Source organism: Hylobates moloch, unplaced genomic scaffold (assembly GCF_009828535.3).
Source record: "Hylobates moloch isolate HMO894 unplaced genomic scaffold, HMol_V3 SCAFFOLD_11, whole genome shotgun sequence".
Lineage (NCBI taxonomy): Eukaryota > Metazoa > Chordata > Mammalia > Primates > Hylobatidae > Hylobates > Hylobates moloch.
This window is the reverse complement of record NW_026652286.1, coordinates 8069087-8091401: the sequence shown is the minus strand read 5'-3', so window position 1 is coordinate 8091401 and position 22315 is coordinate 8069087. Positions and strand designations below refer to the sequence as shown.

Sequence of the window (22315 nt, the reverse complement as noted above, 5' to 3'; positions counted from 1 at the left end):
TCATCATAGGCTTTGTCTAAACATTAGAACTAGTTTGTAAGCAAGGAGGGAGAAAGATGAATTCAGTTAACCACAACTGTACCTCTTCTTTCCCTCCTCACATTATCCTTAACGAACCTCCCTAAACAGGAGAACCAAAACTGCTTACCCCTGGCCCCTAAGACTCCAAACCACACCTTACCATCTACATCAACATGATTTTGCTGTTCCACTGTCTGTCTTAGCACCTCTTTCCTCTTCTGGGGCTCTTCCACCAAAGCGAATGGCTTCACTGATCCTTATAGGAACTTCCCCCAAAGTTCTATCCACTCTTTCATGGAAAATTCAACAGACATCTGTGCTCAGATTTACTGAATCTTTTGACTCACCTTGCTGTTTTCTTCAATCCTGAATTGTTGTGTCATAATTCTTGTATAATCCTAAACAAGTTTCTACATTGAAAAACCTTCCTAGACTCATACTTCCAATTCTTTTTTTAAAATTAAATTAAATTTGAAGTTCCTGGATACATGTGCAGGACGTGTAGGTTTGTTACATAAGTTAAACGTGTGCCATAGTGGTGTGCTACACCTATCAACCCATGACCTACCTATTAAGCCCCGCATGCATTAGCTATTTCTTTCTGATGCTCTCCCTCCCCTCGCATCCCAAACAGGCCCCAGTGTGTGTTGTTCCCCTCCCTGTGTCCACGCGTTCTCATTGTTCAGCTCCCACTTACAAGACAGAACAGGCAGTATTTCGTTTTCTGTTCCTATGTCAGTCAAACTTCCAATTCTTAATAAATTCTGACCTAATCTTCATGGCTCCACTCAGACACTGCCAAACTTTGTGAGGTTGTTCTTTTCCTTACCATCATAATCAATAAAGTCAGCTCTGCCTTATCAACAGGTTATATTGGTAATATTTCAGGAATTACCTTTTTACAATACACAAGGTGTATTACTCATTTAAAATGTGACTGAATCTCAAACAATATCTTCACCCTCCGCCCACCCCACAAACACAAATTTGTTGCCTACCCAAACATCCTACTCCCTTACTCTTTTCTAAGAAAATTTTATATAAAACATTTACTCCCATGCAAAAACAAAACAAAACAAAACAAAAAAATATATATATATATAGATATAGGTCTATATACTTTTTTATATCTATATAAAAAGTATATATATATGTATATACACACACACACACACACACACACACACACACACACACACACATATATATATACTATTTTATCTGTTTTGGGAGAGGCTGACCCAGTACTTAAGGGTGAATAGAGTTTCGTTTAAGCTAGAAGTAGGCAAACTTTTTCTGTAAAGGGCCAGAGAATAATTATTTCAGGCTTTGTAAGCCATATGATCTCTTGTTGCAACTACTCAGTTATGCCACTGTAGCAGCCATAGACAAAAGGTATATAAATTGGCATGGCTGTGCTCCAATAATACTATTTATAGTATAAAATGATATTTTTTGAAATTGTAGCTAGAGCAATCAGACAAGACAAATAAGGACGTCTTGGAAAAGAAGAGGTCAAATTATCTTTGTTTTCAGATGATATGATCTCATATTTGGAAAACCCTAAGGACTCTACCAAAAAACTGTTAGAACTGATAAATTCAGTAAAGTTGCAGAATACGAAATCAACATACAAAAATAAGTAGCATTTCTAAATGCCAATCGCAAACAACCTGAAAAAAGAAATCAAGAAATTAATCCCGTTTACTATAGCTATAAATACAATAAAATACTTAGGAATTAACTTAAATAACTGAAAGATCTCTACAATGAAAACTATAGAACATTGATGAAAGAAGAAATTGAATCAGACACACAAAAAATGGAAAGATATTCCATGCTTATAGATTAGAAGAATCAATAGGATTAAAATGTCCATATTACACTAAGCAATCTACAGATTCAATGCAATCCCTGTCAAAATACTAAAGACATTCTTCACAGAAATAGAAAAAAAATCTTAAAATGTATATGAGACCACAAAAGACCCAGAACAGCCAAAGCTATCCTGAGCAAAAAGAAGAAAACTGGAGGAATCTCATTACCTGACTTCAAATTATACTACAGAGCTATAGTAACCAAAACAGCATGGTACTGGCATAAAAGCAGACACATACACCAATGGAACATAATAGAGAATCCAGAAACAAATCCATACATCTACAGTGAACTCATTTTTGACAAAGGTGCCAAGAACATACACTGGAGAAAAGACAGTCTCTTTAATAAATGGTGCTGAGAAAACTGTATGTCTATATGCAGAAGAAGAAAACTAGACCTCTATCTCTGGTCATATAAAAAAATCAAAATGGATTAAAGACTTAAATAGACATTGTAATGAGATGTCATCTCACTCAAGTTAAAAGGGCTTTTAACCAAAAACAGTAACAAATCCTGGGTGAGGATGTGGGACAAAGGAAACCCTTGTACACTGTTGGTCAAAATGTAAATTAGTATAACCACTATGGAATACACTTTGGAAGTTCTTCAAAAAACTAAAAATAGAACTATAATATAATCCAGCAGTTCCACTGCTAGGCATATATTCCCTAAAAAAGGAAATCAATATATGGAAGAAATATCTGCAATCCCATGTTTATTGAAGCACTATTCATAATATCAAAGATTTGGAAGCAACCCAAGTGTCCATCAACAGACAAATGAATTTTTAAAATGTGGTACATATATACAATGAAGTTCTATTCAGCTATAAAAAAGTATGAGAAACTATCACTTGCAACAACACGGATGGAGCTGGAGGTCATTATGTTAAGTGAAATAAGCCAAGCACAGAAAGACAAATTTCGTATGTTCTCACTTATCTGTGGGAGCTAAAAAGTAAAACAATTGACTAATGGAGACAGAGAGCAGAATGATGGTTATCAGAGACTTGGAAGCATAGTTGGATGTGGGGAGGCAAAGGAGGATGGTTAATGGGTATAAAAATATGGTTAGACCGAATTAATATGATCTATCTGATAGCACAATAGGGTGACTACAGTCAACAATAATTTACTGTACATTTAAAAATAACTAAAATAGTAAAATTGTTGTAACACAAAGGATAAATGCTTGAGGTCATAGGTGCCTCATTTATCCTAATGTGATTATTATGCATTGTATGCCTGTATCAAAGTATCTCATGTATCCCATAAACATATACACCTACTATGTACCCACAATAAACTTTTTTAAAAAAGAATATATATATATATATAAATAAATTCTATTTCCTAACCATTTAAAAATTCACAAACATTCTTAGCTCACAGGGCACACACAAAAAAGTAGCAGTTTGTCTTGCAGATTATAGTTAGCTAAGCTCTTGTCTAAGCAAAGATTGATAGTACCATTCCTGCTTTCGGAGACTAATGAGGTCTGAACATGTGACACAATTTGGCTAATAAGATGTGAGGGGAAGTCAGCTGAGGGATTTCAGGAATTTTTTTCTCCCACTAATAAGAAGAAAAACATGGGGAAGAAATAATTCTTCGTTCTGTTTCTAGATATTGTTGAGGGTAAAAGATGCCTAGAGCTGCTGCAGCCATCTTGTGGCCAAGAGGGGAGGCAGCCTGAGGACAAAGCTGATATATCAAGAAAGAAAAAATGAAAAAATGGAAAGAACTTATATCTTTGATATTTGTGATAAGCAGCTGAATTATGAACCCTGTAACTGTTTTTCTTCTGGACTTATTATGTAAAATAATATATTACAGTATAAACAGTTATTATTTTTCTGGTTACATGCAGCCAAACCTATCCTGATACATTTATGTTCATTTCTTCTCTCTCTCTCTCCTTATTTCCTCAGCCAATAGCAAAGAAGATGGAAACATTTTATTATTTTATTTTCCTATACCATTATAAATATGAGACCTTTCAAAGGAAACAAGTTAAGGTGAAGCAACATGATATCCTTATAAGAAAGGTCTGAAGCTCATCCCGCATCATGCTAAGAAGGATTTCTACTGCAAAATCATTTATCTGGACATCTCTGGGTTTTAAAGAATGCTAGAATACACAGGAGAAAAAACAAAGCAATGAATTAAATAACACCATTACCAAAGGTAACACACTTCTTCAAATCAAGTTTATTTCCTAAATATTTCCTGATATAGATCATTTATTTTCCCATTTTTAACCCAATCTTGCAAATCTTGAGCTTTCTCCACCCTTATGCAGGAGTATGTAGTTCTGCAGATTTTCAGGGAAAAGAATTTTGTTTTGTAAATATGCCCAGGGCTGAATCAGTAGGTAAATGTAATGGAAATGCTACAACATTTAAATGGCTGTAACCCAGTGAATCAACCTGTCAAGTTAACAGGCAGCTGTTTGGCTAAACACACTGACTCTGCAATGTTTCTAGAAAATGCTAAAACTTCAGAAGTTGAGATTTACAAAAAAAAAAAAAAAAAAAAAAAACCACCTGACTCTGCATTTTCATTCTTCTAGAAGACTTATTTGGCTTACTGTGGAAGAATGTATAACATATTCTTAGGGTTTATGTTTCTCTGTAGTCAGGACTTCTCACCTAATGATATTATAATGTTGTCACTAGTGTTGTGACTATATGTCACTAGTGATAACATTACCATGTCATTAGGTGAGAAGTTCTGACTACAGAGAATTACGTACTAGAAAAGTAGAACAACAACAACAACGTGGCTGCCACCAACACGGGGTCATGTGCTGGAGTGTATAATAAGGATTGTAAGAGAGCTAAATTACCCATGTCTTCAAGAACTTTCCCATCTTGGAGGTATAAAACACATTATAGACATATATCAAAAATTTAAAAATGTACATATATGCATATAGGTACTAGTGTAAATCAATACATTCAATATTTACATGCCATAAAGAATTACCAGAGATTAATGTAGGCATAGCTAATCAGAGAATGCTTTAAGAAGAGAATCTGGGGATGGGCATGGTGGCTCACATCTGTAATCCCAGCACTTTGGGAGGTCAAGGTGGGTGAATCACCTGAGGTGGGGAGTTCGAGACCAGCCTGACTAACATGGAGAAACCCCATCTCTACTAAAAACACAAAATTAACCAGGTGTGTTGATGCATCCCTGTAATCCCAGCTACTCGGGAGGCTGAGGTAGGAGAATAGCTTGAACCCGGGAGGCAGAGGTTGCAGTGAGCTGAGATGGCACCATTGCACTCCAGCCTGGGCGACAGAGCGAAACTTTGTCTCAAAAAAAATAAATAAAAAGAAGAAGAAGAGAATTTGGGGCCAGGTGTGATGGCTCACTCCTATAATCCCAGCACTTTGGGAGCCGAGGTGGGCAGATTATGAGGTTAAGAGATCGAGACTATCCTGGCAAACATGGTGAAACCCCGTCTCTACTAAAAATACAAAAAGTAGCTGGGCATGGTGGTGGGCACCTGTAATCCCAGCTACTCAGGAGGCTGAGGCAGGAAAATTGCTTGAACCGGGAAGCGGAGGTTACAGTCAGCCAAGATTGTGCCACTGCACTCAAGCCGGGCAACAAGAGCTAGACTCCATCTCAAAAAAAGGAAAGACAAAAAAAAAATAGAGATTTGGAATTTTATGCAGGTCTTTAAAGGAATATAGATTGGCATGGAGGCGGGGCAGTGTTGGATTAAGTAGGAGCTTACTTATGAAAGCAGAGGAGTAGGAGCACAAAATAATAAGAAAACTGACTTAATGGAAGTAAAGGACTTACAGTATAGAAGTTAGTTAAACTAGCCCAATTGAGGGGCACTGCGAGCCTAACAAAAAAGTTCGAATGTATTTTAATAAAAAAACTTGGAAACTTGTGGCTTTTAAGCGGGAGAGGGAATGATGAGAATACTGTTTTGGAAAGTTTCTGCTCTTGTCCCTAAAGGAAATTGCAGAGAAGACTTTGATGAGAAAGTAAGTGACTTTAATAATCGACGTCCCTAGTATTGCTTTAGAAATGAATGGAACTGATCTCCAATCTGATTATCTGACTACTGAGACGTGTATAGTTCAAATTAATATGCCCCAGTTAAAATCCTGTTGAGCATGAAATACCAATGAAGAAAAAATTAGCTTCTGCATATGGTCACGTTAGAAAATATCAGGGTACACAAAAAGAGCAGTGTATCATTTTGGAATCTCTGATCTGCAAGTCAGGAAAAGAGGCATCTTTGATATCTAGAGTGACTCATGTCCATGCTGCAGATAGCACACAAAGGACTACTAAACACACATTTCGTTTTAGTCGTCTTTCTAATTTGAAACAATGCTGAAGCACAAAAAGAATGCCCAATCTACAATAGTAAGACCCAGCAAAACAAAAACCAGCTTTAGAGTAAAATGCCTCCCGCTGGAGCGTTGGTTTGGTATTCCTGACTGGTCTTTGGTAAATTGGCCTTCTCCGAGCCGCACCTTCCTAAGTAGGAATGATGATAACAATACAATAAACAGACATTGTGAGGATTACACGAATTAAATGGCATAGTGTACACTGAAAGCGAATCCCCAAACTTGTCCCTGAACCTCCATAAAAGCCACGACCACGTGACCAGTTGCTCAAGGCAAAATTGTTAAACTCTTCTTTGACTTTTTTTTTTCTGTATTCACCTGCAGCCCAGCACTATTCTGATTCAACCTTAAAACATAATGTGGGTCTGTCTACTTTTCCTCATTGTCTCTTTCTAGATTATATGTCATCTTCATTTCCAACTTGAACCTCTGAAACACACTGCCATGAATTTCCCTACTTTGGTTAACTGCATCACGACAATTCATTCTTTTTAGAGTATTTAGATTGAAGTTTTAAATTATAAATATGTTCATGCTATTTTTTTAGTTGAAACACCCCTATTAGCTCCACACCTTTTTAGAACAAAATGCAAACCGCGTTGGGCTGCAAGACTCAGCCTGACCTCTGTCTACTTCTCCCACTTCTCAACTTTTTCTCACTCCACCTTCTCATTTCCACCCCACTGGCCTTTCATGGTTTCTCAAAAGATTCAGCCTTGTTCCCGACTCAGGACCTTTGTACTAGGATTCCCTCTGCCTGCAATGTGTATCCTTTGATTTTTGCGTGGTTGGTTTTCCTTCTAATTCTGGGCTCACTTTAAATTTTACCTTCTCAGAAAGTTCTTTTTGATTACCTGGCAAAAAGTATCCCTTTCGTCATATTTAATGTTACCCATATTCAATTTTCCTCATAGCACATATCACTATTTGTTATTTTTTCTCATACACTCAAGTGCATATTTTCTTACTGCCTGTCTCACCTCAGTGGAAGGTTAATTTCCATGGAGTAGAGACTTGTCTTCCTTATTCAGCAGTATTCACCTAGAACAGTATTCATGGAGTATTTGTTAAATGCATGAATGAATGAATGAATGAGTACCCCACGCAGACAGAAGCAGGTTGAAAACTCATTAAGTCAAGGCTGTAAACGCACTGAATACCCATAGGATGTCATACTCTCTTATTGATCCCTAACACCTAGTAGAACCCCATTCACATAGCGGGAATTTCATCGATTTTGGGAATAATGTTTTCCATAATATTTTCATAGAAGTTTCTCCTACAAAGAGCTGAGAAGAACAGTGATTTAAAGATCATCTCACTGTCTCTTTGCATGTTTTTTTTTGTGGGGGATGGGGTGGGTGATAAAGTCGGGGAGATTTCCCTATTTCTTTTTCTTTGTCTATTATTATCAGCAGCAGCCCTGTTTTATGTTTGACCAAACAATGCCCTCTGCTGTATGTGCCTAAAATAACATGATTGCCTTGAAAATTTCTGCCTAAGAGGATGCCTAGTTGTTTTCATGATTTGCTTCTTCCCACCTCCATGTACTCCAGAACTAGGGAGGCCTGGATTAGCTTTCAGGTCACTGCACTGGATCAAAACACTTTATAACAGAGAAAAGAACTCCTAGAGTCAGCAAATGCCTTTAAAATGGAAGGGCTTCTTGATCACCACGTGCCTGCTACAGAGACTCATTTGAACCATTTACTTAAAAATCTATGGCTGGAAAAGATCTTCTAATTCTACTATCACAATCTAAAGCAACAAGATAGAATAGGCAAGGGACTGGGGAAGGCAATGGTGGCTCCAAACCTTGTCTTAGCAACAAAAAGTCAAATCTACTTCATGCTAAAAAATCCGACCCAGGGATACAGTCACAGCTTGGCAGGGCTAAAAATAAAATTAATTTGTTTTTTTTTTCCTGCTTGTTTACCCTCGCATGATGCTGGAGAGATAAGGGTACCTGGCATGAGGTTTCTGGTTGTTTATGAATCCTTTCGATCGTATTCACTTTTTGATATTAATTATTTCAGAAAATGTAAAATATAGATGACCAACTTGTTTCTCAAATTACAGGGTGGGATTTGAGGTGTTTGGGGGTATGTTTATGTTTTTGACAGCAATTTGCTTTAGTGAAACGTATAACCAGAGAAAAATATTTAAAATCTCGAGCTCCATGTACCGCTAGATATTGCACTCTCCAGGTAATGAAATCAGAATGCTCCAATGATTAGGAATATGCCTGTTTGTAACAATGCCTACATTCTCCTTTGTGCTAATATTTTAAGTCTGGAGCCCCACAATGCAAGAAACTGTTGTCTCTTTTTTCTTCCTTTTTTTTTTTCTTTTTTCTTCTTTCTTCAAGTTCAAGGGCCATTTAATGATTAACGTATGTTATTCCTTATCTCCACAAGTGGTCTTTTCTTTTCATATTTTTCCCATAGGAGACTTTCAAAGCAACATTTTGCAGACTTAGTGTAACAATACGTGGGAGCCTAGACAATCACAGTGCAAGAAAGCGTAGCCCATCAATAGCTCCCCAGTGCCTACAGAATTAAGCCTAACTCCCTTACTGCCTCTACCCACTAGATGCCAGTAGCAACCTCAGTTGTGACACTCTACAGTGTCTCCAGACACTGCCAAATGTCCCCTGGGGGGCAAAACTGTTCTCTTTGAAAACCACTGCCTTTGTGTGACATGTAAGCCCCTCCATAGTGCTGTGCCATTCTGCTTTCCCCGTCGTATCTCCCACTGTTCTTAACACAGTCTAGGCTGCAGTCTGTTCCGACACTAAAAATACTCCCTCTACTTTTCCTCTTTGGGGACTTGCTCCTTCTTACTTTAGACTGAAATTACCTACCCTGATTTTTTTAAAATCAAAATTGTACCCAGTCAGAGCCAATTTTACAATGGCTCTTTCTACTAGGCTGTCATCAGCCTTATTGATCAGTATAAATCCATCCTTCCCCTAAATTGTCTGTAAAGCCAAGACTCTAACACTTACCAAATCCGTGTTTGCATGTAAATGTTTTGGGAATGTGTTCAACCTATTTCATCATAAGTTTTCTCAAAGACAGAAACTGGTTGATATTTAGGCATTCAATAAATATTAGCTGAATTGAATTACTGAAATATGCCACATATTTTAATTCATAGTCAGCAGCCAAATTGATAAACTAATTTTATGAAAACATAATGTATTGAAGTCCATTGCTAAGACTTATATGTGAACCAAAAAGATAGAAAAGGTATAAAACTTAGTTTAAATGGCAAAGAGAGGGCTCAATAATTACTCCTTGCCACCCTCCATAGAAACAAATGAAAACGTATATATTAAGATCGTGAAGAAGTAAATTACCAAAATCAGCATGTAAATAGCGGATTGAAAAGGATGGTTTAGGGTAAAAATCTATCCTTAGCAGCAGTAACCTGTATCCTAAATATTACATCCAGAGTATCTTGTATATTATGTATGCTCAATATAGGAATAAATATGTGGCCTCAAGAAAAGGTTGATTGTTGCAGATTTCTAGCTGCTTACACAACTAAGCAGACAGTAATAGTACATAGAGACTTAAAAATCAGAGACACACATTTTTGTAGTACCCTTCTGTGAAACTGCCTGGGGATTGAGTATTGTGATTTTGGACTCTACTATTGTGAGGATAAATGAGCTAATATAGAAAGTTTTAGAACAGTGTCTTGTACATAATCAATACTGTAGGAATATTTGTTATTGTCTTCATTGTTTCCATTCTTTGTCTAGTACTGATGACAGTTAAAGTCCATATACAGAGAATGGTTGATGCATCGACTATAATAATATAACACTAAAACAATTCGAATCACACAATTAAGTTCTCTTAGTTTTATTTGTCATCAATAACCGTATTTGATTATTATTTCCTTTTCCATGAAATTGTAGCGTACCATCCTGGGTTCCTAAGAAGTTTATTAATGGGTTTCAAATCATTTGTGAACCTCCTGAAAGTATATGCCAATTTTTGTTTAAATGTGATTATATATTTTTATAGAAAGATTATTCATTAGTCTTAACATCATACTCTCAAGGAGATTTATGGCTCCAAAAAAAGTTTAAGTTCCATACAAAATAACTGATAGACTGAAGTGCTTGAAAGGTCTGTTAGAGTTCGAGCTATAAATTAGTGAATTGGCATTCTGCTCTAAATATCAATTTTTTACGTGTTTAGCAAGTACATTTACAACCTTCTCATAATGAGCTACCAAAATCAAATCTCTGAGAGTAAAAACCCAGGTCTTGAGTAAATTCCTCAAAACAAATGCCCGTTGGGAAAGGGTCTTGGGATGCAGTCTACCCTGGTGACAGCAATTTTTGCCAAACAACTTAAACACTAGTACACAGGTGACATTTTGTCACTCCATGTCATTTCTCTCTTTTTTTTTTTTTTTGAGATGGAGTCTCGCTCTGTCACCCAGGCTAGAGTGCAGTGGCGCAATCTCGGCTCACTGCAAGCTCCGCCTCCCGGGTTCACGCCATTCTCCTGCCTCAGCCTCTCCAAGTAGCTGGGACTACAGGCGCCCGCCACCACGCCCGGCTAATTTTTTTTTTGTATTTTTAGTAGAGACGGGGTTTCACCGTGGTCTCGATCTCCTGACCTCGTGATCCGCCCGCCTTGGCCTCCCAAAGTGCTGGGATTACAGGCGTGAGCCACCGCGCCCGGCCACTCCATGTCATTTCTTTAAGGAATTTGTGGCAATGTATGAATCAGGATGCCGAATGATAAAATAAGGTCCTGTGCTCCCTCAACAGGGCAGAAATGGGACCTTCTCTGTTCCAGAATTTTCTTTCATTTTGCTATAGTTTATTCCTCAAAGGAAAATGTAGTAATGCATTAACTAATGCATTGATGTTTATCGTTTAGGGTGTTTTGGGTGACCATTCTTGATGCCAAAGGAGAAAACACTGTACTTATGAATATTAGTGGAAAAACAACCATATAAAAGAAATAAATAAAAAATAACATTCTATTAAAACAAATATAACCAAGACCCCAATAAGGATCCTCTCTCAATAAACAAATCTAGTGTCGGAGAGAGGGTAAACTGCAGAAACTGGTCATATGTTTTAGCTTCTCGGGATGCACAATAGGCTGATTTGCTCTAGACTTTCAGTTTGAAAAATATAGGGGAGAGAAAAGCATATAAAAAGGGTTGAGTATTTCAAATTATGTTTAATCAAAATATGTAGAAAATTATTATCCATATATATTTTGTTTTCATCTAGGTTAAGGACAAAGCAAGTAACTAAAGAAGTGCTCTTCAAAAAAGATCTAACAAGCCCATCTGAAATGTAAGTCCCTGGCAAGGCAGGCAGAGAAGGATGTGATTTGAGAAAGTTGGTAATGCAGTTAATAGCCTTGCTTCCCAGCCTTCCTTTGGATTGATGACTGGCTGGGAGGAGTTGATAGTCATTAACCCCCAACTTCTCATTAATCCTTAGAAAATGCCCTGTGCTAAGGTCACCAATGCCTTTATAGGTTGAAAACAAACAAACCAACGACAGTACCCAAAAGGCATATGGATTTTTATAATGAGCAATGCAATTTAAATTACCATGCAAGGCAATTCGAAGAGAACAAATATCATGTATATAGAGTCATTCAGATTTTAAAATCACCTTCCAACGTTTTACCAAGTACTTACTTCCTTGTTCATTATTAAATAGTACAAAACCCTAATTTCCTAGAGAGTAACCAAAAACATATTTATAACCCCAGGCAAAGCACTAAAGATGTCTGGGATTCATTTTATAGTAGGGTGCGGGGAAAGAGAATCTCTAAAGTCATTTCAGCTATAATAATATATGAGTCTAAGTATACTCTCTAACGCTATACCTACCAGGGAACTCCAATTCAGTAACTTGCCATCATTGATCATTTGTAACAGGGTACTGAGACAAGCCCAGTATAAACAATAGTCGTAAACCAATGCCAACGTGCTCCACTGAAGGAGTGTGTATGATTACGTAGATCCTTGTAAGTAGTCTGGGTGTCCAGAGAGAACCAGTGAGCCTTAAGCAATCAGTGAAAGGTATGTGGACAGTGGATCTAGGGGATATGTAGATTTGAATAAGCAAAAGGTCTAGCATTTCAAGAGAGAAAAAAAAAAAAACAGGCACTTTCCTTCAATAATATTTTTTGGGCCGGGCGTGGTGGCTCACGCTTGTAATCCCAGCACTTTGGGAGGCCGAGGCGGGCGGATCACGAGGTCAGGAGATCGAGACCACGGTGAAACCCCGTCTCTACTAAAAATACAAAAAATTAGCCGGGCGTGGTGGCGGGCGCCTGTAGTCTCAGCTACTCGGAGAGGCTGAGGCAGGAGAATGGTGTGAACCCGGGAGGCGGAGCTTGCAGTGAGCCAAGATTGCGCCACTGCACTCCAGCCTGGGCAACAGAGTGAGACTCTGTCTCAAAAAAAAAAAAAAAAAAAAAAAAAATGAGGTAGAATTGGGCTCTTTACATGAAAAGGTGAACTAAAGGACACAAAGACAGTTTGACCCAAGGAAATCCAATCCAGAGGCTGAACAGAGACATATATCGTGGCCTAACAAGAACAGATGAACTGGCCAGGCGCGGTGGCTCACGCTTGTAATCCCAGCACTTTGGGAGGCCGAGGAGGGCTGATCACAATGTCAGGAGATTGAGACCACGGTGAAACCCCGTCTCTACTAAAAAATACAAAAAAATTAGCCGGGCGTGGTGGCGGGCGGCTGTAGTCCCAGCTACTCGGAGAGGCTGAGGCAGGAGAATGGCGTGAACCCGGGAGGCGGAGCTTGCAGTGAGCCGAGATTGCGCCACTGCACTCCAGCCTGGGCAACAGAGCGAGACTCCGTCTCAAAAAAAAAAAAAATAATAATAATAATAATATTTTTGAGTGCCTACCAAATTTCAAGCACAATGCTCATTTCTTGACACTTAGGGCCAAGTGTCTCTCATCAAGAATCTCACAGTGCAGTATGATTCACAGGTGAGTAAGCCAGGAATTATAATGCAGCAGAAAATACTAGAGAAATTCTATTCTCTATTCTTTAGAATGAGGTATTATAGCAGCACACAATAAGGAACAGACACTAACAGAGAGCAGAAAGAGAGAAAAAACGGAAAGAACCAGGCGTGGTGGCACGTGCCTGTATTCTCAGCTACTTGGGAGGCTGAAGCAGAAGGTTCACTTGAGCCCAGGAATCTGAGCCCAGCCTGTGCAACATAGCAAGACACTATCTCCAGATAATAATCATCATCATCAAGAAAAGAGAAAGAATTTGTTTGAAAATAGGCACAAGTTGGGTAGGGAATATATGAAAGTAAACATGACATAGGCAGTGGAGTAGTAAGTAGAATAAATGAAATAACACCAGAATATAAAAAATAGACAAGGAATTTAGATTTGATATGAACTCATGGATAGATTGTAGGGACTTGATTTTTCTTTCTGACATGTGATCAGAAATAGAAAGGTAATGGAGATATAAGCCAAACTCTAAGATGAATGGTTTGGAAACTACTGCCCACAGGCAAAAGTGGAAGGGAAAAGGACAGTGGGAAGAGTATTTAAGGAAAAGCAAGTCTGCAGTGGTATGGAATATGAATAGGACAGAGTGAAACAGATTATTTCAATAATCAAGCTATAAAATACTGATGGCCTGGGTTAGGCTCTGACTTTTACCTAAAATATAAGCTGAAATAACATTATGATTTTTCTATCTCTGCTCTGGAATCCTTAATATGTGATACTCTTTATATATATTTAGCAGATCCCATGATTCCTGACCTGTCATTGCTTCCTCTGATTGCTGTATATTTTTTAGTCCCCACAGCTCTGGAGTCAGTCCTGCAAATCTAGTGGCACCCACTGAGTATCTCAGACCCACTGCTTTCCAGTTTTCAGCATGACTTAAGAGTTTAATAAATTCACCAAAATGACCCACAAAAACCTGATAAGGAAACTCTCTTTAATTGAGTCTGTGTTTATGAGATCTGAGCAAGGGGAGGAAACAGAGTAGACTCTTTCTGTGATTTCCAGGCAACGTCATTTAATCAGAATGCAGATAGCAGGGATGGCCTCCTAATTGGAAATGGAAACTGGTTTAAAGTAACCTCAACACTGTTAACATTGTATAATGAGGAAACCTTGGTGATGACATGTCAGATAATGGAAATGACTGGAATCAGTGATTTTTTTGTTTCTTCCTAATGACTGCAAAAGAGGGAATTATTCAGCAAATGCAGACATTTGAAAATTAGATTCGCAGTTTATTTACTTAAGGCAGTCCTCATTTTGCTCCATGCTGTGTTAACCATAGGTTGTGAATACTGGAACCAAGTTTTCTTTTTTGCACAATTCCTATATTTGCTCTTAGTTACCATGGAACCTTGCAAAACTAGGATTCAATTCCAAAATGAATGAGCTTCAGTTAACACAGTACCACGGAAAGTAAAAACTCCCTGTATTTTTCTGTATTCACTTTGCCTGCAATGCATCATTTGCAAAAATATTTCATGGGAAAAAATAGAGCTGTACATGAAAAGCAATAAGGAGCTGGGTCCTTATGGTATCATAATGGGATAAGAAAGCAGGGAAGCCTGTGCATGCTCCTATTTAAACCATTATTAACTATGTTTCCTTGATTTGGATGGTTAAAATTACTTTTCAGTTACTTTTCCCACCATGTCTTTATTCTTGAAAGGATGCATTTTTAAAAGAATAATCTGAAAAAGCACGGGGCTGACAGTCTGATTCTAATATGGATATTAGAGACGTTGGGTGATAATAATGCAAGTTACTTAAACTTTCCATACCCATCTGTAAAGTGAGGAGAGAATATGTGTTCTTTCTATGCCAAAGGCATACCGCAAAAAGAAACTTTAATAAGAAATCAGGCCGGGCGCGGTGGCTCACGCTTGTAATCCCAGCACTTTGGGAGGCCGAGGTGGGTGGATCACGAGGTCAGGAGATCGAGACCACGGTGAAACCCTGTCTCTACTAAAAACACACAAAAAATTAGCCGGGCGTGGTGGCGGGCGCCCGTAGTCCCAGCTACTCGGGAGGCTGAGGCAGGAGAATGGCGTGAACCCCGGAGGCGGAGCTCGCAGTGAGCCGAGATCGTGCCACTGCACTCCAGCCTGGGTGACAGAGCGAGACTCCGTCTCAAAAAAAAAAAAAAAAAAGAAAGAAATCAGTGTGTACAAAGTACAATCCACAAAATTAGGTTAAATTATGATATAGGTGTCATTCCTGCATTCCTCAGTCCCATTTTTTAAGCTGCACCTGACATGTGAGCAGAACTAGAAGAGGGATGGAGATGTAAGCAAAACTCTAAGATGAATGGTTTGGAAATTACTGCCCAGAGGCAAAATCGGGCTCACTACCCCAGTTTTTGTAAGTAAAGTTTTATTAGTAGACTTCCACACCCATGCATGTAAGCATTGTCTATGGCTGCTTTTACATTGAAGGGCAGAACTGAGTGATTGTGATAAACTATATGGCTTGCAAAGCCGAAAATATTTACCACCTGGTCTCCTAAAAAAAAAAAAAAAAAAAAAAAAGGCTGCTATAACATCCATCCAGAGAATTTCTTTTCTTTTTTCTTTTTCTTTTCTTTTTTTTTTTTTGGATATGGAGTCTCACTCTGTCGCCCAGGCTGGAGTGCAGTGGCACGATCTCGGCTCACTGCAAGTTCTGCCTCCTGGGTTCACACCATTCTCCTGCCTCAGCCTCCCGAGTAGCTGGGATTATAGGCACCTGCCACCATGCCTGGCTAATTTTTGTGTGTGTGTGTGTATTTTTAGTAGAGACGGGGTTTCACCGTGTTAGCCAGGAGGGTCTCGATCTCCTGATCTCGTGACCTGCCCACCTCGGCCTCCCAAAGTGCTGGGATTACAGGTGTGAGCCACCACGCCCGGCCCATCCAGAGAGACTTTTCTTACCTACTCTCTTCAATCCCAAGGCTACCAAGATGACTTGTGAAGGCATGGAAGAAAAATACTAAAACTTCTATTTGTAATTAACTTTATTCTAAGAACAAGTAAAGAAATTCAGCTTCACTAATTCTGCAATGGTGCCATGCATCATATAACTTGTGGAGGAATCCTGGGGAAAAGTGGGAGTTCCAGAACAGAGGGCTTGCCTGTAGCACCATTACTTGATCACACTTTCAGTACACTGTGACATACTGCTATTTCTGTGTGGTGGGATAATTGGCTTTAGAGATTATATTACTTAGGTTTAACTGAATTAGCACTCACAAAATGGACACAGTAGCTTAAGGTTCTTCCAAAGATAACATGGAATCAATATTCTTTTTGTTTTGTTTTTTATTTTGCTTTTGCTGAGAATCAATATTCTAATAAGGCAAGTATAAGCATACAACAACAAGAACGTTAGAGCTATCATTTTTATCTCCAATATGAGCTCTTTGAAACAACAAAATTATCATTTAAAGAAGTGTTTATTTTGATTAAACCTGTACACCTATGTATGCACGTGGGCACGTGTGTGTATGTATGTGTGTATAGGAACTATCACTTTTACCAGTAATCTTGTCCTATCAGACTCTTGTCCTAGCTGCACTCTCACACTTTCTCTTCCTAGTAACCTAGTAATGAATTCGCCACGTGTCAATCAACATCTCTGATTGATACCTGGATTTTTATTTTTACTTTTTTTGCTTTTTCTCTTCACCTCACCCCTTTTCTCCAGCCAGCAACACTAGGCATATGGCTGCACAAAATCATTGCCTCATTTATCCCTGAAATTGAGAATTACATTTCCACATGTCCCTTCAGATCCAAGAAGAATGACCTGGAAGCAGGACTGCAAGAGACTACCCTCTCCTTGCCTCCTTTCCTTCTTCTTGACCAAAAGTGTCTTCCTCTCATATTCATTAGAAAGAGGAGTTAATATCTATTGGGTTTTTGCCTTAAAAGCTGTGAATATAGAATCCAAGTTAAGAACAATGGAATTGGAAATTTTAATTATAAAAAGGACCCTGGGGAATTAGGTAAAACCTCAGCTTCCTCATTCACTATATTAAAGATCTCTCCTTTTTCCTAATCTATAAAATGTGTGTGGTAGCATCTGTCTTTCCTTTCTCATTGTTATCAGGATAACTTGGGATAGTTTATGAACTGTAAGATCATTTTAAACTATAAATATTAGATAGACTTTGGGGATCAATAATTTTTAAACTTTGAATTCATACAAAACCAAAACAAATCAGAAAAGTGAGGGGAGGAAAGGAGACCAAGAGATCAAAAAACACGGTATGCTTTCCATGACAGGCACTAACTTACATACGCAGTTTTACTTAATTCTCACAACAACCCCATGAAGAACATTAGGAGCCAGATGCTCTGTAAGTTTGTCATTTAACCCAAATCACACAATTAGTACTGTCCAAATCCACCTCCTTTTAGCCATTGTACTGTGTAGACATATCTTCTGCTAGCTATGGAAATTTGGATAAGTGACATTTTTTCTCTTTTGTTTTTAGAGATGGAGTCTTGCTCTGCCACTCAGGCTAGAGGGCAATGGTGCAATCACAGCTCAGTGTAACCTTGAACTTCTGGGCTCAAGTAATCCTCCTACCTCAGCCTCCCTTCAGAGTAGCTGGACTATAGGTGCATGCTACCACACATGGCTGCTTTTAACATTTTTTATAGAGATGGGGTCTTGCTATATTGTCCAGGTTGAATGACATATTCTTTTGACTTGTTTTCCTCACTTTTAAAGGGATGAAGACTAACACTACTACTATGATGTACTAGCTGTAGTATCACATCTAATCCTAACCAAACCTCATGGCTTAGAAGTGCTCCTATCCATTTTGTCTTTGAGCAACCAAGACAAAGCACTTAAGTACCATGTTTAAGGCTTTACAGCCACTCTGTGGTGGGGCCTGCACTTGAACTGCCAGCGCCAGATTCATTTTCCTTCCACGTGCTATCTGGCAGTGAATTTTGCAGGGTTAACTAGAAAACATAAGTAAAAGTAATAGCAAAATATATGTTGCACAGTAGGTACTCAATATATAGTATATTTTATCTTTCCTAAGTCAATTCTTACTTTCTCTTGGAATATGATCAGCACAGTGTTTTTATTCCCTGGGAGGAAAATAAGGACTCGGGAGAAATATCATTCTGGGTTGAATAAATAAAGAGCAAGCCACAGCTGGATATGAATGTGGATTGTGATACACAAACTACAAACTTTCAAGCGACAGCCAAGAGTTCCTTCTTACCAACATGTGCTATCATAGTAAACTTCACTCCCAATTCTTTCATTTTTGAAGAAAAACATTTCCCGCTAATAACACAATTACACTTAAGTATTAGAGCCCATTTGAGTATTATTGCATTTGTTAAATCTAACTAAGTCCAAATTACTTCCTCATTGCTAATAAGAGAAAGAGAGGGAGGAAGAAGAGGAGGAGGCGAGAACTGAGGGGAAAAGAGTTTCGGAGGGTTAAAGGAAGAAAAGAAGACACAGACACAGAGTGCTAGAGAGAAAAACAGGGAGCTGTCAATGCTGCATATAGCCTCAAGTCCAATAAATGTCAGTTAAACTTGCTGCTCACAGTTTCTATGGAAACCCCTTAAGTTAGGAGTGGAACACAGACATTTTTTGGACTGCAGTTCACAAGCTGTTTATTTAATTATGATGAAACATGAGACTGTTAGGGACAATACTATTATACTGATAGCATTTAGGATTCAACAAAAAGGCATGGCAAAATAAAAAGTTGATTTCTTTTTTAAATCATTAACTTCATGTCCATTGCATGTGAATAAAATGCAACTTTTTTTGTTTGTTTGTTTTATGGGACTTCACACATGATTTCCTTCAGGCGAACCCCAAATTAGTCAAATGACATTCGTTAAAAGGGACTTCTTCAGAGGCCTCATGCCAGTTAGACCCCCACATGCCCAGTGAACAAAACCAAGGTCACAGCATATTTTCAATTAAACCCAAGATAGCACCAAAGTGCAGCACAACTGGAAAAACAAGCACATTATTGCCCCATAGATCATTTGTGAGCAATGAATAGGTCTCTGGTGCTTTTCTGTTTTATAGGCATTTGAATATAAAAATAAAGAAAATAGCTTCAGATTAGCTTTTTGCCTTCCAAAATAAACAACTACTTTTAGGGCATTACCCCTGGGGGTCCGAAGAAACATGATGTGAAGCCATCACTGTTCTGTCTCTGATGGTTGAAAATCACTTGCTTGGGTATTAATTTGGCTGCAGGAAACCATCTAATTGATGGGCTCATTTATACCTTTGTTCTTTCACTAGACAAACATGTAGTTTTCCACCTACTGTATGTCAGGCACTGTACCAGGGACAAGGGAGACAAGAAGGTTAAACCCCAGTTCCTGCCTTAATAATAAAGTTTTTGGAAGGAAGTGCATTAATTTTGTCAAATATTTATAAAGGGCCAACTACAGCTCATAGGTGCCAAGTAGGGAAGATTAGAATCCTGCCTTCAAGGAGATTACAATTTAATGACGATACAATAAATCATAGAGAAAAGAGTCAGTGTTCCTGCCTCCTGCTGCCTCCTCATCTTTTCTCTCTGCAGGTAGAACTACTACTCATGGAAACTGTGCTACAGAAGGTAAATATGTTTATGTGTATGTGATGGTTTGCTGGTGGATGGTGGTGTAAAGAGGGAGCTTCAGAAATATTGCCATGGGAGAACCACATTTCCAGTTCTGTCCATGAGCCACCAATACTCTTATAAAATATTTAGCCCATAAAATATGACTGAATGAGGAGGCACTCACAAGATAAGTGAATCCCAAGGAAAGTCATCTCTCGAGTCAAGCAGGGAACATGAGGCTGTTTCTCAACTGGCAAAGAGAAACACAAGAAATTTGCAACTATGACTCAGTGGATATGTCTTTTCTACTATATTGCAGCTTGTTTTTTGAAATTCAGTAGTGGTTTGCAGTAGCTGGACTTCCCACAAATTGCTCGTGCTAGCAAACCCAGTCGTTGCCGTTATCAGATTTGACAGTGTATAATGAGTCACTTCACATTAGCTGCAGTTGTAGTGTTCAGCACACTGTGGGAAAGATTTAGTATGAATCATCACCCACCTAGCTCTCCACTGGGGTCTCTATGCTGTAAATAGGCAGTGCGTTTGCCAATCTGGAAAAAAAAAAAAAAAACAGAGAAGAAAAAAGCATCCATTAGAACAATTCAGGACAATTCTTGATCTGTCACCACCACAGACACCACTGATGACATTTATTGAATTGCCACTGTATTTTAACACTATCCTGGGCAGAAAGCCAAAGCAACTCTCTTAACTACTGGCCATTTTGAACAATGCATTTTTTAATACCAATAAAAAAATGCATTTAGACTTAGAAGAAATGTAGCCTATACTTGGTTCTGACTTAGTAGATACACGACCTTAAGTAAGTCACATTTTCTCTCTGATCTAGTGTCCTGATCAGAGCCACATCGTAAGATTAAATCAGATAATGCATTATAACGATGGATAGGAAAGGGTTAAGTAGAAAACTCAATTATTAAAGTCAAATGGGATGTTAAGAGTCCGACATAGGCACCTGCTGCAAATTCTGTTTGGGATTGCCCACCACCAACACCACACCCCCAAACAAGGAAGATATACAATCTTTCCTCTCCGTACATATCTCTCATCTCACCCCACTACTCCTGTGGCACTGACAGAATAAAAATTAGAATCTGAGACTGAGGGCCACGTACAGTACTTAAGGAGATCCTAAGAGAGAGAGCTCACATTTTACAAAGTATAATGAAGTAAAAGAAACTTTCTGTAATTCCAACAAATACAAGTCTTCCAACCATGGAAATATAGTTGGTACAGACGGTACAAAGAGGAGACCCAGAGCAACTGCAGATAGAAAGAGCCCTCACGATTAGTAACCAAGATCAAGGGACTGACATGGACATTAAAATCACCAAGAAGCCTATCAAGAGCAAGTATGGAGAGAACAACAGGGAGGCAGATGTTAAAATCTTCAAGGGACAAGGAGGAGTGAAGCACAGGGCTATGGCTGACTCCAACAAGAAGTTGTTAGCAGGTGGTATAATCTGATGGTGTAAGCTTCACAGCTGGGCATTTTACTGTAGTAGATGATTTTGTTTGGAACAGACAATGTAAATAAAAGTGCTTTTCAAAGGTCATAGTAATATATCACTAATGAATGTTATTATTATGCAAGTAAAACTGAATATGATCAAAATTTATTTTAGAGATGATCTGTGGATTTTCTGTCCATAGGTTTAAATAAATGGATAACTCAGCCAGGCGGAGTGGCTCTCACCTGTAATCCCAGCACTCTCGGAGGCCGAGGTGGGTGGATCACCTGATGTCAGGAGTTCGAGACCAGCCTGGTAAACATGGTGAAACCCTGTCTCCACTAAAAATACAAAAATTAGCCAGCATGCTGGCGCACATCTGTAGTCCCAGCTACTTGGGAGGCTGAGGCAGCAGAATTGCTTGGACTTGGTAGGTAGAGGTGGCAGTGAGTCAAGATCATGCCACTGCACTCCAGTCTGGGTGACACAGTGAGATTCTGTCTCAAAAAAAAAAAAAAAGAAAACCCTCGATTTTATAAAATGTTTTCCCAAATCTTATGGTTTCAAGAAATATTAACTACCCTTCAGCAGGATATATGAAATATGAATCGGAATTTAATGTGCTTGGGATTTGTAACTTTAGAGCAAAGCCGTAGGTAACAATTAGTGTGTGTAGAGAGGCAAAGAAAAGGTGGGAGGTGAAAACATGTTTATTGCTAAATCAAATAGCCAGTTCTCAATTTTCATATTAGGCAAAAATTATTAATGTTTGACATAATGATCACTCTGTCCTTTATGAAACATCTTTTGCACTTGGCTGCTACAAAATAACTCCCTTGCTTCTCCTCTTGTCTCCGTGATAACTCTGCTCAACATCTATTGCATTTGTGTCTTGCCTCACAGGCCAATGAACCTTGG

General features: G+C 38.5%; 1 protein-coding gene across 8 annotated transcripts in view; it reads right to left on the bottom strand.

Annotated features, from left to right (window-relative positions):
* Positions 1 to 22315, bottom strand: part of LRRC4C (leucine rich repeat containing 4C) — a 1410106-nt gene that overhangs the window by 8736 nt on the left and 1379055 nt on the right. For 4 of the 8 annotated variants that reach the window (XM_032166235.2, XM_058446766.1, XM_032166237.2 and 1 more), the window contains one exon: positions 20425 to 20476. The exons of 1 other annotated variant lie outside the window; for it this stretch is intronic. The gene's annotated coding sequence lies outside the window, so the exon portion shown is untranslated. Of the gene's footprint in view, positions 1 to 20109; positions 20176 to 20424; positions 20477 to 22315 lie in introns of all 8 variants that reach the window. 3 more of the 8 variants (XM_058446767.1, XM_058446769.1, XM_058446768.1) reach the window with 1 other exon arrangement.